Source organism: Numenius arquata, chromosome 4 (assembly GCF_964106895.1).
Source record: "Numenius arquata chromosome 4, bNumArq3.hap1.1, whole genome shotgun sequence".
NCBI lineage: Eukaryota > Metazoa > Chordata > Aves > Charadriiformes > Scolopacidae > Numenius > Numenius arquata.
Window position 1 is genome coordinate 68,763,556 of NC_133579.1, and position 18,378 is coordinate 68,781,933.

An 18,378-nucleotide genomic window follows, 5' to 3' on the forward strand; every position below is an offset into this window, starting at 1 on the left:
GAACTGTAGTGCACTAATGAGCAATGGAACGTTACTGTGTATGGGCCAAATCCAGACAGTGACTAAATACTTGCTGTGTACCTGTAGCTACCCTGGATCATAACGCAGGCTGCAGATGTTCGTCATCACTCAAACTTTGATTGTCAGCTGATTTATACAAACTCTTTTCTTGCTAACCCTTCTTAAATTTTGTCAGATCCATGTGCTTATTATTTAAAGGGAGCAAAGTTCTTTAACAGTACTAATGACTTGCTTAACTTGCTTCTAGATGTGGAAATCTACCCTGAAAGAGGGTAGATTTAGATTGGCTATAAGTAAGAAATCCTTAATGATGAGGGTGGTGAGACACTGGAACAGGTTGTCCAGAGAAGCTGTGGATGCCACATCCCTGGAACTGTTCAAGGTGAGGTTAAGACAGGGCTTTGAGCAACCTGGTCTAGTGAAAGATGTCTCTGCCGTGGCAGGGGGGGTGGACTAGATGATCATTAAAAAGTCTCTTCCAACCCAAACCATGCTGTGATTCATTCTGTGATACTATGTGTTGTAAGGTACAGACACTAAGTACTGTGTGGTAATAAACTTTTGTATTTTACTACAGGATTGTCCTTGTTTAAGGACTAAAGGAAAAGAGATCTGAGGGTACTAAAAGCACAGTGAAAACATCTTTCATCTGAACTTTTCACTTGTTTCCATTTTGAAATTGCAGCACTCATTCCAGAGCTATCAGCAAGCAAAGAGAGTACTCACTGGTTATTACATATCTTTCTCCACGAAGACAGTCGTATGAAATCCTTAGCTATTTTTCCACAGATCTCTCTAGCACGTTGTGGTTAGTTAAAGATCCTAGTTAGATTGAAGTAAAATTAGCTGCTACAGCTTTTGGAGTCACAAGGCTTTTCATGTCATCGTCTACTGAATGCAGCAGCATAAGACTGGGCAGACAGTTAGTGCAGATATCCTCTTTGCACACCCTACTTCTTGGGCTTCTTCCTGAGCATCCATCATTGATAATCAATGGAGACAGGATATTTCAGACTGGCAACACAGTTAGTGTCTTTGTATGGTCCTTGAATTCTTATGATGGACTAAACCTGTGCAAATGTGCCTATGATAAAACGTATGAAAATGTGTGATAAAAACAAGGTATTTCTCTTGAAAACTCATGAAAAGCAATTATTTAAAGATGTATTCTAAATTTGGGTGTGGTTTTTTTATTCCATGAGTCTCTTAAACAAAAATCTGTTTGTTGATAATAACAAATGCAAACTGATTAATTTCTATATGCTTTGTGCTAAGAAGGAAAGACAACACTGAACTCTAAGAATTTTGACCCATAACACAGTACATGGGGATGTGTTTTCTTAAAAAATTTTGAGGAGACTGTCAGTAATAATAAAAAAATAGGGCATTAAAAATATTCTGTAGTCAGAAAGAAAGTAAGTTAAAACCAAGTCTGTAAATATCCATTCTTCCATTAAGCTGAAGCTTCTTTTCCTCCCAGGCTGTATTTATATTTTTTTCCTGTCTTTACAGCTCCACACACTTGACCCTGTTGTCTAACACATTCATGTTTTGCTGGTGTCTTCTTTTTCATGTCTCTGCAGTTGCCATCCAAGTACCAGGACCTCTTCCTGTTGGTTATCATTCTCTCTCCTTTCCAATAGATAGTTACTAGGTTTATTTCAACCTAGTTAAATTTTAAGGGCTTTATTGTTAGGCTAATGTTCGTATCTTCAGACCCATGGTCAGTTATCAGGACTTCATCATATAGGCATGATAATGAAAAAAGAGTCGCTTGTCTGAAGAGCTTGCAGAATAAACCATATAGCGAAGACAAGAAGAGCAAAAATAACATGGAAATTATTATTATTTGTGCTGTTGTCCAGTTTTTGTAACAGGAGGGGTTTGACTGAAGAACCTGGTGCATATGAGACTGTCTTCCGTTATAAGGGACAGCAGTAAGCCTACCACACTTCCCTGAATCAAGCCGCTGAGCAGCAAGCGATACAGAGGCTTTGCCACAGAGCTGTGTCTGAGCTCATGATCCCTGCAGAGTGAAATAAACCAGAAGCTATTGACATAAAACTTAGACCCAATTTTTCAGTTCTGGAAGTTGCTTAATTTGTATAGCCTAATAAAACTGGTAGTAGGCATTCTCCTTGCCCTTAAGGTAAATGTTGCGACTGCAATGTAGTGTAAAGATAGCCACGCTAACTTTAAACTGGCTAGACAAGACACTGCTAGCAGCCTAATGAGGAATCAACATGGGCCAATTCTTTGAGTATTTACCTTGCTTCTAAGATGGCTTTTGCAAAGCATGCAGAGGTGGCACAGCTGGGCTGCTGCTGGCACCCTGATTATTTTAATCCTAGAAGGTGGCTATGGCAAGGACAGGGGAGATATAGCTCAGACGTAAGTACTGAGATATTCAGAGCAGAAACAAGAAACCTGCCAGGAGTCACTGAGGAACCTGCTGCCACTGACTCTTCTCTGGGGCATCGGTACATGGGATGGTCCCCATGAGGAAAGGCTGAAAGGCAGTGGCCTCGTTCTGCAGCTCCAGTGATGGTGAGCTCCTCAGCAGCACTCCATCCACTAGACCTGTCCCCACCTCAACCACATGCTGTCCTTTGCTTCTGTCAGCACTCTGGACATGTGGCAGCCCAGAATATATTTCCCCACATTATTTTGAGAGTGGCCCATAGCTTGAAAACTGCTACAACTCTATTTTCCTCTCCTGTCCTATCAGGAAGCAGCTGGTTTTCCCAATTACCAAGCTAGTTTCTTCAGAACTTGCATTTCTCCACGGCTTGAGCAGACCCATACCTTATCACTGCACTGTGTGCATATCAACTATCCCTGGCCAGAAATGATGGAAAATTTCTAATACTTCAACAAACATTTTTCTGTGATAGGCCAGGTAATAAAATTCCTCTTACAGTTTCTTATTTCTTGAGCCCACTATGTTGAAATGCTTCTAAAAGGCTTTTCTTCTCTTGTGCTTCACTTAAGTCTCTTTCTTGAAGGTAGATGATTATAGAAATAATAGTCAAAACTTTGGTAATTGCTTTCTTTTTTTTTATAGGGACAGCATTGATTTTATTTTCCTCTGGCAGTGAAGTATTAAAAGTTGTTTGATTTGTTTTTTTTCTTGCACTTTTAAAAATTTTCAGCAAATGCTGAATTAAGTAGTTTGCTTTCTGCTGAAACAAATATCTCATCAAACCCCATAAGGGAAATCCTGAAGGTGGATGTGCTTTTTAAATTTGTTCACTACTGAGCCACAGTTTTCCCTGGGTTTTGGAGAGTTGACTGGTGTTGGAGGGTAGGTCCTCATTTTAAAACCTTGAAATCCTTCGCATGGACAGCTGTTTTAGCTAATGTAAATTGATAGACAAATGTAAATTCCTCCTGGGAGGGTTGGCAGAGCCTTGACAGAAGTAACCAGATAATCAGATTGCAAATCCACTGCATGTAGAGAGCACTCTGAGCACAAGAGTCTCTTCAGCCCAAACCATTTGTTTGCTGTTCCAAGGTATGTATTCTGAGATCTTCGAGGGGAGGTGCATAGTCTCTGCTTTTTTGCTTGTGAAGCTTTGTAGTATGGGTGACGAAGAGCATTGTATAAAAGGCGTTGAGACTATATATGGCAGAGAATTCAGTAGAACTCTTGGGTGTAAAAAATTTGCCCAACTTTCTTAGAAAGTAATACAGAAGTCAATAAATTTCATGTCCATCTGCCCTGAGTTTCTCTGCTTATTGTAATATCTCTGATGTTTTACAAATTCTGTATCCAGCTCTATAGGAGTTGTTCCTCTCTCTCCCTCTCACTCTCTTTTTTACTTCTGAGTCAGTAAACTATGATGTATGTGTCTCTCCCTGAATAACGTTATTATATGATGCTGCTGGAGCCCCTGAATAGCTTGGCTGTGGACTGCTGAACCCTTTGAATGTAATTGTTTTAACACCATGAAATGAAGTAATGCATAAAATTGATAATAAACGGATATCTCTCTGCCTCTGCATGCAAATGAGCACTTAGCACCAGGGCACAGATGCCACCATTGTTTCCCCCCTGAAAATGACAAAGTAAGTGAAAATATCTACCAAGAGCTTAGAAAGTACGGTAGCTGCATTTTCATTATATTTTAGAATTTCACAGAGTTGGGAAAGCAAACTCTCCTGCCAACATTCAGAAAGGGGCTGGATAATGCCTGCCTGTAGTACACTGGAACATACAGCGAAGCAAGGTTTTGTTGATTTTTTTGAAGATAAAGAATGTAGTTATTAGTGATTCTCTTCCACTTTCGTGTTTTCAATTTTACAATCTCATTTTTGTTTTTGAAACAAAGACTGTATTTTTTATCTCAGTGTCTTGCCTCCTTCTCCACCTCCTCTAAAAATTACAGCTAGAATCAATGTGTAATACCCATTAATCTGCAGTGCATATTAAACAGGCACATTTGGAATACCTTGAGACTGGCTGCAGCTTTGGGTTTAACCTTTGATTGTTTTCTAATTTATACTTTTAGTTAATAAATATATCCAGGAACTAAAATGATTACTTTGTTTTAGAAATGTTGTTCAGGCTTGGCTTGTTTCTACTTCTGCTTTAACGAGAGGGTAGAAATCCAGAAAAGAGGGCTATTATTTTACGGATTAATCCTTCCATTTTCAAACATTAGCTATATTGCTGTTCATTTCACAAAGAGATCTTACTTAGAGAAAGAAGGTCTAAATTAGCTTGTCACATTTTTTACCTTTGCTCCTAGGTTAGCAGTTTGAAGTTTCTTATTATGTGATTCAAACATTTTTATGAAGCCTTAAATAGCAATAGATCATATTCATATTTGAAACCATCCTTGTTTTCACAGAGGTTTCCTAAGAGTGCAAAATTAACTTTGCAGTCATCTTCTAGCTTTATGATAAAATTATCAGCTGAGTCAGTGTCCAAAGCTTTGTTGAAGTACAGACGTATGACATTTGTTGATTCTGCCATGTATGAATGTCATATGTCTGTTCATAGAGGATTGCCTCCTTTTTCCTTTTCCCTTTTTTCTTTTTACCCATTGATTTCTTGCTCCAATACTCTGTAATTTCATGTCTACCCTTTCCTCCCCTCTGTCACCTCCTCCCCCTGCATCCCAGTAGCTCTGCTCCAGTTTGGACCCTCATCAGTAAGTTCTCAGGATAGTCCCCTGTCTATGCAGAGATCACTTCCACCTCTTTGTGAGGTATCCAAGGATAACTTTTTTTAAACGTAGTTGGTTTGAAAAGTTAGACTTAAATTAAAGTTTCATTTTATGTTCATTTAATTCAGTCCAATTTAATTCAGTTCTCCTGAGAAGGCCAGTCCCAGTACCTGGCCCTTATTCCTAGCTGCATGTCCCAACTATATCTCCCGTGTTAGATCTGGCAACCGTGTGGCAAGTCAGATTCATGTGTTGATCTGACAGAACTCCCCTCTTTTTTTTTCTACTTTTTCTTTTTGCACATCAGGATTTTTTTTGTCTGGTCATGAGTTGACTCAACTCACTTGTAGTGTCACCATTGCCAGACCTCACACAAGAGAAGTGGCAGAAGAACATAAGCAGGGCATGGGCAGAGAGGGGCCACTCTTGCCCACAGTAGCCTGCCTTTTCATCAGGTTGAGTAATGTGATGCAGTACTCTAAATTCTCATTAGTTTGTGCTCTCTCTGGTTCAACATGAAGATCCCTTGCTGATGCTACTCAACTCTTTTGCAATTTGTCCTTTCAGTTTGCTCCCTGCCTGTATTTCAAGTTAATGAAGTTTTTAGCTAAGCCAGTGTTTTTTGTATTTTCAGTCATTCCTTTCCACTCGTATATTTGGCACTGATATGGTTGTGTTCATTTTTTCAGCTCTGCTATCTTAAACTCCCATTATCACTTCTCACAGTTTTTTACTTAGTATTCTTGAAAATAATCATTTTTATGTTGTTTACATCTGTTCTTCACTTTCTATGGCCTCTCCTTCCTATTTCACTTTCTTCATATTCTCGACAATTTCTTCCCCGTCATTTAGAATCATCATTAAAAAATCTTCCCCTCCAAATGCTTTCTCCTTATGAATCAAAAAAACTATCACCAATGAAACAAAACTGTCCTACCCATTAACTCATTTCCTGACAGGTACATGGGTGGTTGAAATACCCCCTTAACACTGAGGCCAGAGTCTTGGATTATGCTGGCTGATACTTACAAAAACCTTTGTCCAGTGGTATCCCTGTCCAGCTGTAATCCCTTGTCCCAGCAGCACACTTTTCTTCTCCTTTGTAGTCACTGCCAACAGACTTTCAGCAAATCTGCCTGCAGTATGGATAGTTTTTTCTTACCTTATCCTTCCTGAACAAACTATAGTCTTCCGTATTTATGAGAAAAAAATTGTCATGAGAAAAAAAATGCCATCACTCCTTTTTACTAATATTTTCACTTAGGAAAATGGCTGGATCCTCCCATTTATATCCCTTGTTCTTGTACCAGTATATAGACATCTGCTCAATGGGATTGTCCAGCCCTCCACATTTTGTTTCACCTCTGTGTTATGATTAAGCTTGTCCTCCTTGCATTGTTTAGGTCTTCTCAAGTGACTGTTGTTTCATTGACTTTTTGCACAACCCCGCAGTTTGATCCTCATTTGCAGTCTTCACCTGGTTAGCAAGTGATAAACAATAATGCACCTACCCATCTTCACATCTTGACACTTGATGAACATCATGAAAGTGTTTATCAGGAGTGCATATTCTCAGAAAAATATTATCAATGTTCTTAAATACATTTTCCTAGCAGTGAATGAACAGATGACATTATTTCCCATTTAGAAGCATAAAAAAGTATTTAGTTAAACTGTACTGGTTTTGAAGTCTTTGGATGAAACGTTATAGCATTATTTTTAAATTTAATTTTTAATTTTGCCATATCAGAAGCATTTCTGTGTATGCATGTATGTCATGTCCAATGAAGTCCTCTCAATGTGGAGTAAGAAATTTGTCTCATGAGAAACCTATAGAGCGTTGTAATTCTGGACTTAAAATTAGATCAAGTTTCTATATCCTTTCAATTCCAAGAATCACTGATCAAAGGGAAGAGTTACAGCCTATTAATAAGTTATTTTCAGTGTAGAATGTTTAATAGAAAACTAGGATCTAATGAGATAAGTAGCAAAAGAAGGTATTTGATGGGAGTTCTGCAAATATCCCAACTTATGCTTAAATACCAGAGATGGGAGAAAAAAAGAAATCATGTATCTTCCAATAAGGAATTCAGAAAATATACACAGTGAACAGATACTGAAGTCTTTTTATGAAGTGTTTAAGTAAGATACAAATAACAAATCCCTGAACCATACAAATCTCATATCATGTTTATTGTGGTTATGAGTAAACTTAGTTGATTTATGCTGCAACATAAAAATCATGAGATGCTTTATGCGTGCCTTTGATATAGAACTCAGTGAAATGTGATACATTTTCTTTGAAATTTTGTCACTTGCTCAAACTTGACCCTCCATGTAAAACTGAGGAACATAAAGAAATCATCTGCACTAAACCAGAGAACAATGTATACATATATATATTCCGCTCCTTCCCATCCCACCCCACCCACTCAGAAAACGTAATTGTCCCTTTAAAGTGAAACTATTGTCGTAAGATAAGACCATCTGGACAGCTTCTCAAATAGTGGTCTAAGGGTCTGTCCAAACGCTAGTTAAATCAGTAGGCTGTTTTTCTGCTTTCTCAGTACCACAGTTGTGCATTTGACATGAGAGTCCCTTCACACTACTGTAATCACCCTCCACTTTAACTGAGAAATAGTTATCACCAGTTCTGATAAAGTAAGAACAGAATGGTTTAAATCTCAAATCAGAACTGAAGAGTTATTAAGCTAAAAAGTAGACTTTGTTTGTCTGTATGTTGGTTTCCAAATATACACACTTTCAAACCCTCATTTGCACAGTGACACCAAATTGTTGCCTGAATTGAGCTGTTGCAACAGTGTATTTAGCAATATTGAAGCACAGAAATACTACACATCTAACAAAGTTTGGGTTTACAACTTTTCCTGGAGTATTTACCTAACAGTCAATGATTTGTGCTTTGCTTCATTATGAATTCCACAATAAGATACTTCTTCAGTTTACCTTCTCACCGGCAACATTCAGGTCTTCCTTGGAGGATATATTTGAGAAACAAACAAATACTGTTGGCAGCCCATGGACTCGTATGCCATCAGTGATAACAATACTTCCTTTCTCTGACTGGGGTGTATGTTTTTAAGCTCTTTGGGTTCTCTTTTACTTTGCATTCACTCAATACTAAGCATGAGGAGCTTGCACCTCAGTGAGACTATAAATTTAGATCTAATCCTCAGCTATTATAGGTTGTAAAAGTAACTCAATTTTAAGGAATTGGTTTCTTTCGGTTGGTTTCTTTCTTGGCTTGGAAGGAATCTTGGATTCAGATGGATTGTGGTGGTTAGAAGTATTCTCAGGCATACAAAATCCTATGCTCAGGGAAGTAAGGTTGAAGGGTTCAAAAGCAGAGGTGTGTTACAAGCTCTGCTGGCAGTTATTCCTGCACTGCAAAAGAAAGTAGAAGGCTGAAAAATAAAGTAATGTGCTCAGTCTTTATCTACTATGCATCCTTGACTTAGAAGCCTAATGAAACCTATGCTTATTCATAACAAGCGGAAGACTAAGACAAAATATTGTAAAGAACAAGAATACTTCAAACTAGGGAACAGTGATGTATATTGTCTTTCCCAGTCTTATGTTCTGCAGATCTGTCTGCAGAATGAGAATAATGAGAATACAAATAGTTAATCTTTGTCTTCTTGTACCTTTTGTCTTTTTTTATATGTTTAAGCCTTCATAAATTCACTGTATGGCAAGTCCTCCACTCTACAGATTTCTAAAAGCTGTAGAGATACTTGCAAAATCTTTAACACTCTTGGGCAAATGGTCAGAAGAATTTCCAAAGCAACTGAAGGGAGTTCGTGTCCAAACCCTCCTGAGAATAGCTGCAGCCAATATTACTTTACATTCATGTTACTTCAGAGAATTTTCAGGAGCTAAAAATGTAGGTATTGTCTACTCTATCAGTGATCTAGTAGGTGTCAGTTCAGCTACTATCATTGATTATCCAGAAAACATGTTGGTATTTCTAAGAACAGATTTTGCTCTTTCTGAGATTAGTGTCTAATAACTGCAGGGGCAGTGACGTGTTTTAGTCTTCTCCAGAGTGCTGTGTATTATGCCTTGACAAATAACCCCAGATTAATCCTAACTGAAAGTATACACTTAACTGAGGCACCAGGGAAAGGAAGCTAGTTTCCCTAACCTGTGACCATAGAGAGAGATTCACACTGCAAAACAATTATTCAGCAAAAAAAAGATCCAAGTCGCCTATAGGAAGTATCAAGCTCTCTTTGATGTTGACTGCAGAAGGAGTGGCAAATGGACTCTCATTTTTGGGCACCTAATTCAAGTGCTTAGATAGGGTTCATCTAAGCCACAGCACCTAGGTCTCTCCCTCTCTTATGGTCTCTATGCTATCTAGCCTCTTACTCTCCTGGTTGCCTCCCTACCTGATCACAGAGCAAGTTGATCGTCTTGCTTCTGGCAAGTTGATCGTCTTGCTTCTGGCAGATGAGCCCAAACAACTGACTCCTCCCTCTAATTACTGCAGTTCTTTTGCATTACCTTTTCTACCTAATGCATTACCTTTGGTTCAATTCAATTTTGTTTAAATTATGCTTTACTAAAGTAGACATGTTCCCCTTTGGCCTCACTCCTCAGCTATTGACATCAGTAGGAGAAGCAGCATTAGGTCAATGCTTATCACTCTTCATAGATTTTTATGGCAAAAAAAGGTCATTATGATCATCTCTTCTGACCTGTTGGATAATATTAGCCCATAGCATCTCACTAAGTAAACCGTGCATCAAAGCTCCTACCCTGTTACAGTCAATGGGTATTCTGTCATTTCCTTTAAAGAAAGCATATTCAAGCATCAAGAGTAATTTTTTTAAAGAATTTGAGTGACAGAGAAACCTTCACCTCTTTTGCAGAACTAGTTTACTTGTTTCTGGAAATGCTAATCTAGAAATCTTGTTTAAAAAATTATCTTAACCAGAAGACTCCAGATAAATTAAGACCCCATGAAAACACTTTATGGTCATGCGAATTAATTTCATTACACCAAATCTCTATCTAAATCCCATAATTTTTATTGCAACATATACATTAACAAACATTTCTTTACATAAGTGCTTTTGATTAAGCCTCCTTGTAACAGAAATAAGTTCAGAGTGCTAAGAATGTACAGTCTTTTCTGAATATAGAAGTGGTGGCCTTTACAGCCGTAACAGTCTATAAGATGGACAGTTTTTAAAGACTAGTAGCATCTTTTTTTACTTAGAACATGTAGTTGGAAAAGAAGGTGCCAGGTGCAGAAGCTGAGTCCTGAGGCCTGGTAAAGGCCTTGTAAATGTTTATATTTGCAAACTGGATTAGCTGGTCAAACAAAAGACATTAGTTCCTCTCAGAAACAAGAAGTCTCAAATGGTAGATTTTTACCCATATCCTCACTACACAAAAAAGGGTGGTTTGCTAGTACTGTTTGTAACTCCTTATTCAGCCATGTATACTAAGATTCAAGCTACTGGATCTCAGCTACCTTGTAAGGCAGAGACATGGGTAGTTGCAATCAAAATTCTTCCTTAGAATAGTTAAAAAACAGAATGTGTGGTGGACTGTGACTTTTTCTATATATTAGAGACCGAAGTGGAGAATTCTTTGGAAAAAAAGAAAGGACATTCTGTGCTGGCATTTCTTTTTATTTCTTCCACGCAGATATTTCAGGGGAGTCTCATTTCAACCATTGTGTTTTACAAGGAATATTCACAGAAAAATACTGAGTTTATTGTCCAGATCTTCAGTTTGGAAGTCCCTGAATTGATTACATGTTTTCAGCTGGGAATTAACTTTAGGCTGCTAGTTTTCTAGATTACTTACTGGAGAAGTTAGTATCATCTTCTCTGATCCAGCAGCTGACTACCTGGCAAGTTCATGGAGAACACAGTAGACCCTCATTTAGCCCCTACCTCTGCCTAAACTGCCTGATCCTACAGGAAATTGCCATAATCATGAGGTTTTGAGGATTTATTCCTCTCAATCTTCACTGTTGGTGTCAATTCCGTTTCTCAAAATAACCAGGCATTCATTCTTACCCATCTCTCCCACCTCCCAAGTGACTTTTAGAGCAAGTAATCAATTTTCCTCTCAAACTTAGGGCAGTGTTTAAATCCAGCTCATCCAGAAAGGGGTGGGCCTTTGTTCAAATACTTCTGTGAACCAGGCAAACAGCAGAATCGAATAAGATTCTCCATTTTTAGTGCCTAGACACTACAATAGAAACTCTTCATACATTTATACATACAACTCTTCCATTATCATTAAGATAGTGGGATTAAAGAAAGGAGGATGCTGGGCCTGGTAGTAGGATAGTCTGTTGTGAAAAGCACCTCAGCTGGCTTCCTCCAGTGATCGCTTTATTTCTACAGGTAAAATAACTTCAACAAGCAGACTGAGAGATTCCTCCTTACCTTCTCCCCTTTGAATGTCCAACCCACCAGCAGATAGCGTGGAGCAGGGAATGTGGTTTCCAGGTGCCTCAGGCAGGGAACCAGGCTGAAGCCAGATTTCCTGCAGTGCTGGTGCGATATGGGGTAAAACATAGTAAAATTCCTTTTGGGGAGGGAAAAAAATGAAGGAAAAATGCACTTTGTGTGGTTTAATTTTTGTTAGCCAAACTAAGGCATCCACTAACCACCTTGTCTTACGCCTGTGTCTACAGTGGACTGGCTGGGTCAGAGTTTGCAGTGTCACTGCAAGAAGCCTCTGAGAGTACCTACTTTCTCTGAAGATCTATCAGCAAACCTGTTCAGGGTTCCTTGCTTGTCTAGACTCTTAATTTTCATCACTATAATAAGTAATCTTGTTTAAAATAAATAAAACTGCTTTCCCCTCCTATTTGTACTATGCAAAATGAAATCGTTTCAGGGTATCACCTGTATGTGCTTAAACATACTTTAAACTGCTGTGACTTTTGAATTTTGTGATTAAATGTAATTGTGATTGATTACCTGCTGCCAGTCTCACCTGACTTCTAGAACTCTCATAGAAATTAAAGCTTTCATCTCAATAAGAATTACCAGTTAAAATAATTTGTAATAAGCAACACTTTCCCCTTATATATATTCAGTAATTCTAAGAGAAGGGCATTTTATTGAATGCACTTGATGCATAACTGTAATGGAAAAAAAGGGAAGCAGAGCATACTAAATTTTCAGCTCTGGTAGGAGATGGATTCAGTCCCACTGTATGTTGTTCAATATACAACTCATTCATTCAGTGTAATAACAAAAATTTTCTCTTCCGGTGAGAACTATTTTCTTGTTGACCTCAAGAAGGGTGTACACTTTCCTGGCTCACTAAAAATAAATGTGAAAGCAAGATTATGTATAAATGTGTTTATAGCTGATTACTTCATTTTCTCATAAAATCCTATGTACAGTTTTAAACCACCTATGTCATTGCTGACATGTGCAATCACAATTCTAATGACATATTACAGACTTTCCCTCTCCTCTTAGCCCTATGCAAAAAGTCTTGATTAATTCCTACTGCTATGAGAGGGAGAAAGAGGGGGAGATCATGGCACCTGGGGGCAAATGTTGGCAGCTGTGCTTCAAGGACCATTTCATCTTTAGGGAAGACAGAGTTTAGTCCAGTTTCCCTAAGCCCACTTCATAGCCACTGCAAACATAGAGAAGTTCACCTTCCATTATTTAAAAAAAATAATTACTTTTTTAATGCCTTTGGCAAAGTTCTTACTAATAGATGTGGGACCTAACTTTAAAAAATAATCTGCATATACATATAAGTACTATAGCAGTAATGGAAAATAAACCCTATATTTAGCTGATGGCTCCAGCCTCTATTCTTCTAAACAGCCAGAGGGACCTATGTTCTGTCATGATTGCTGCACCTGTAGTAGTTTAATGGGACATGGAGCTCTTTGAAAATCTAACTCTGGGCTTGTGCATGCAGATCCTGAAAATCTCGATCATTCTTAACCTATGCAATGTGCTTATACCCCTGACTGGAGCAAGCAAGGTTGTTCCCATCATGTTCAGTCTTCCTCTACACTGAAGTCACTGTTGGATCAGAGATGCTTCTCAAATGACCAGAGTTTCTCAATTAGTGCTTTGGCTTATGTATTAAGACTTGGAGTTGAAGGTCCTTAATTTTCAATGTGCGATAGAACACAAGGGATAGTATCCAAGTAATTCACTTTGGCTTTCTTTTCCTACTCTCCACTCCTTTTTCCTAGGTCTACCTAGGTGCACACCCTGTACGAATGGTGCATTGTTATTTCAAACTGAGGTATGCTTTGCTGGTGACATCACCAGACTCTGCCCCACATACGCCACATCATTGAAGAATTAAGACAGGACCTTCTTTTTCCTATAAAACCATCTTAAAACTTTGTTTCTGAGCCATGTCTTTGTTTTGTTTTGCTATATGTTGTTTACAGACTTTAACATTTACTCTAACCAGTACAAGACTGTGAGGGTAAACACATCTACAGTATATTTTTTTTAATCTTTCTCCATCTGAGGAGAAAGTCTGTTTATATAAATTTCATTTCTACGAAGCTTTAAAAATGTTTTAACTTATACTAATCCAGGCAAGGTTAGGAGCTTCCATGGAAAGAAATGCACACACTAAAAGAATACTTGGAGCACCAGAATATTTATTGTAAGTGCCTTAACACAGACAGGCAGTAACTCACATTATATGACTGAACAAGATTGGAAGACCATGGTGTTTGTGTAGTTGAGTATAATGAGTGCTACATGGTTCTTCCTCTCCAAACTCCATATCAAAGCTGCTGAGCACAGAGGTGCAAAGAGGAAACAAAGAATACACTTAAGATTCTTGGGCTAGGTTAAGAGGACTTATCATTTCCTGCTGATACAGGTTGACTTCTGTGGTCTCTTGAGCAACAGGGATGTACAGGAAGACATGGACCACTCCATGGTTTGAACATTTGTTGTACTTTCAAACAAAGGAGGTACTCAGAACAGGTAAGTGTTGCAGAATTTCTCTTCAAAATTAGTTAAAGTCTCTGTGTAGACTTTTCAGGATGTGTGACTGTGTCATGGGACAAATGACAAGAGAAGGGGAGGATGTATTGATCTTAGCTGCTTCTTTCCCTCCCCCTCCTTCAGATGGGGTACAGTGGAATCAAAATAGGCTGAAAACACTGAATGCTTACATACAAGGAGATGCGATAAACATCTCCAAAAAGGAATAAAAATAGTCTAGACATGGTGGTATCTAAAAAAAATGCAAAGTGAAAGAAGAAGAAAAGTTGTTCTCATACAACAGGGAGGAAGTGAAAGTGCCAGGCCTAATTTTACTTTTAGACAATTCTGCTGATCCTCCATGCCAAGGCACACTTTAAAAAGTTTCACAAAGTTCAGCTTCTGAAGGATATTTCAAATCATAGACACCAGCTTGTTTTCTCTGCTAATTTTTGTTAGTTTACTGTGCTTTGTCTTTGAAATCTTGCCTTGTTTCTCTGTGGAACTCCAGCTCTTTTGGAAACTTGGGGATATTTGAAATGTGTACAAATGTCTAAGGGCTATCATTATGCAATTACAAAACTGAGGCATAAAGAGGTGAAGATAACTTCAGACAGAGCTGACTATGACAGTTTTTTTTACTTTGGTGGGGTCAAGGGGATTCTCATGGCAAGGTTTGGTTAGAAAAGTTACTTTGGAAAAAGTATTTTTTTTTTAAATTCAGTGAATAGGTTTATTTACAAAATAAAAAGAAAAGAATGTTTTAAGGGGAGAATGAGAAACTAGTTCACCTGGTTTCAGCTCTTCCATATCTGAAACTACTTTGTTTCCCTCAGTAACCTGATTTAGAGTAAAATCTACCTTGTGTTTGGTTATAAGTATCACAGCATCCAGCCTTGATTTGAAGCAATCAAGAGATGGATAATCCGCCATTTCCTTTGGTAGCTTGTTCCAACAGTTAATCATTCTCACTGTGGCTTATTTCCAATTGGAATTTGTCTGACTTCAGCTTTTAGCCATTGGTTCTTGTTATTTCTTTCTGTATTAGATTAAAGAGGCCTTTACTACCTTGTATTTTCTCCCTGTGAAGGCACTTACGTACTGTAATCAAACCACCTCTCAATTTTCTTTTTGATAAGCTAAATGGATGGAGCTCTGTAAGTCTTGCACTGTAAAACAATTCCTTCAGGCCTCAAATAAGTTTTGTGGCTTTTTATCTCACCCTCTCCAATTTTTCAATATACTTTTTAGAAAGTGGACACAAGCTATATGTGCAATATCTCTGTCTCGTCCTCAAGAAACATGGTCCTAGTTGCCCTCATGTCTCTTCTGTTTATTCACCCAACAATTACAGAATCAAAACAGCAGCTCATTGACTTGTGTGCTCACCATATCATCTGTACCTTTTTTAGAATAACTTATTGAAAAAACATTGTCCCACATTTCTGTTTGCTACACATTTCACTTGGGATTGGCAGTATTACAAACTGGACCCAGAATGCCAATGGATTCAGGTCATTCATTCTACAGGCCAGCCAGCCTCTTCCTCACTTACTGTTTTGTCAGACTTTCTGCTATCCCCAAATTTTAACCACAGAAATATTTCCACAAATATGCTACTCTTCAAAACGCTGCAAGGACCAGACACTTGGCTGATGCCTCATGTTCTGAATATGCACTTTGATTAAGGTGTTTGGCCAAATGCTACATTAGATTTGCTCAGAGTAGAAAGTTAGGTTCCCTACAAAAAGTGATGTACAACTAAGTAGATACAACTAAATATCCTTTCTTTCTTTAGTTGTTTGTTAGGCCAGTAAATATTGCTAGTTACATTTTTTTCCAGTAGTGACACAGCACTAGATGTTTTCCAAACTCCTTCAGTATTCTCTGTCAGCTCTCCTTTAATTCTTACATATGATCCAAGTCCACCAACTTAGAAACTTCTTTTTGCAAGTAATATTTTGTGTCTCTCAGACTTATCATAGAATCATAGAATAGTTTGAGTTGGAAGGAACCTTTAAAGGTCACCTAGTCCAACCCCTCTGCAATGAGCAAGGGCATCCTCAACTAGATCAGGTTGTTCAGAGCTCCGTCCAACCTGACCTTGAATGTTTCCAGGGATGGGGCATCTACCACCTCTCTGGGCAACCTGTGCCAGTTGTGCAACAGGCCCTGCTAAAAAGTTTGTCCCCATCTTACTAATGTACTGCTTCCTAATGCATCTGGTTCATGAGACGCAAACACTCTAACTTGATGTTTATACAAATAGCACCAATATTCAACATTAAAATTCAAATTGTGTCACTGTCAACTAATGATGATGCTACTCCTCTGCTAGGACTTCTTTCGGATGAACTTTTAAGGATTCATTATCACTAGTTTTCACTTGTTCACCATTTTATCCAAGCCTTAGTCCTCAGTATCCTTATTTCCTATACTAAAGTCTATATTCTACTAATACTTTACATAGTTTTTTAATGTTTTTCCTCTATTTTGCCAATGTTAGTACCTTGTTGTAGTAGACACTTTCCCCCTGCTATTAAAATAAGATGGGCTTTTCCCATACTGATGGCTGTGGAACCTGAGTGATTTTTTGCCTTCTGATAAAGCCTGTTCTTTAAATTTTGTTCACATTTTTTCTACCTATATTTCAAATCCCCCTTTTTCTTGGTAATGACAATCTTAGGAGAGAAACCACACATTCACTATGCAGTACCCTCACCTCTCACTACCATGTTAAAAGAAAGCTAAAAAACACTGAAGGTAGGGTCTTGTTCCTTCTTCAGTAGGTCTTACAAGTAGATCAAGAGACGGAAACTACTGAGTCTGGTCTTTGCAGATGCTATACTGACTCACTGTCATTGCTTTGTGTGCTCTTCTTACTACTTTCACCTTATTACTTTTCACCTACTACTCACCTACTTTCACCACCTTTCACTTGGGTTTTCTCCCCATTACATTACCCAGTGAACAATAACTGAGGTATAATGACTTCAGCGCAGGAGCACCTCCTCTAGATTTCTGGCCAGCTGGGAGGGGATCAATGACCTGAGGTGCAGATGTGGCCTGTAAGCCCCAGTTGGTAATTAAAATGGAGGAAATGTGCTGTGCTGTGTTCATTATTACTAGAATAAAATAGTTTAAAAATATATTAAGTATACCTTTAGAAGTGAAGGTAGCTCTGCACATGTGACACTGCAGGCTTTGCTCAAAATATTTTCTTGTATCAATGGTCAATGCATTGACCAAACAGACTGGGCCACTCCACTCCTGCCAGGTTTTTTATTTATATGTCTTTGAGTTAGACACTTCTGTCACTGTGATGACAAAATCCATCCTTTTTCTAATGGTGTATGTTGACTTACCACATGTCCAGTAATGTCATTTTTTCTTATACATCATTCATAAGAGGAGGCAGGAAGCTTTCTATAAATTTATTTTCACTGGAATTAATTGGTTTAAAAGAAAGCATGCTCATTCACAGTTGATGAGTGGTGTTTCCTCTACTTTTGCCCAGTGCAATTCCCTATCAGGCAGGTATATACTCTGTAGGTATCTACCTACATAGACATCTCACAGGTAGAAGCCCCAGTGCAAGTCAATTGGATTTAGATATATTAGTAACTAGCTCAGATTTGGGTTAGCTTTCATATCTTTGTATTTCAAAGCATTTACTGTCCTGAAAGATTTGTGGACTTTTGCTTTTGGACTTTTGCTGTGGACTTTTGAGAACCCACTCCATGTCTAACTACCTCTTGTATACCTGAAGTCTTTCATTTGTGTTTCTATCTACTGAAAGATTAAGAGACTTCTTTTGCCAAGCGAAAATTATATTCTTTCTTTGAAAGCTGAAGTCCTCTGGTTTTGCCACTGGCCAATGGAAAATGTCACCTTTCAACGTGAGAGCTTTTGGTTTGTTAGGAGCATGTGTTTTCAGAAGGAAACTCAGGGTGAGAATACTGGCCAACAGGGCATTTGCTGGAGCAGACACATAAACTGTTGAATTTGTGAGCTGTGTGATGGTGGTACAGGCTCAGACTGAAGTCTCAAAGAGTAAGAGTTGGGAAGAACTATTTCTTCTTTCGTTTTGAAGGGAGATGGTAAAAAGTTCCATAACTCTCTGCATTGCCAAATAAACCTGAAAAATCACTGTATCGTAGATATTCAGTTAAATAGAAATAAGAATAATTACAGCCCATGTAATTATG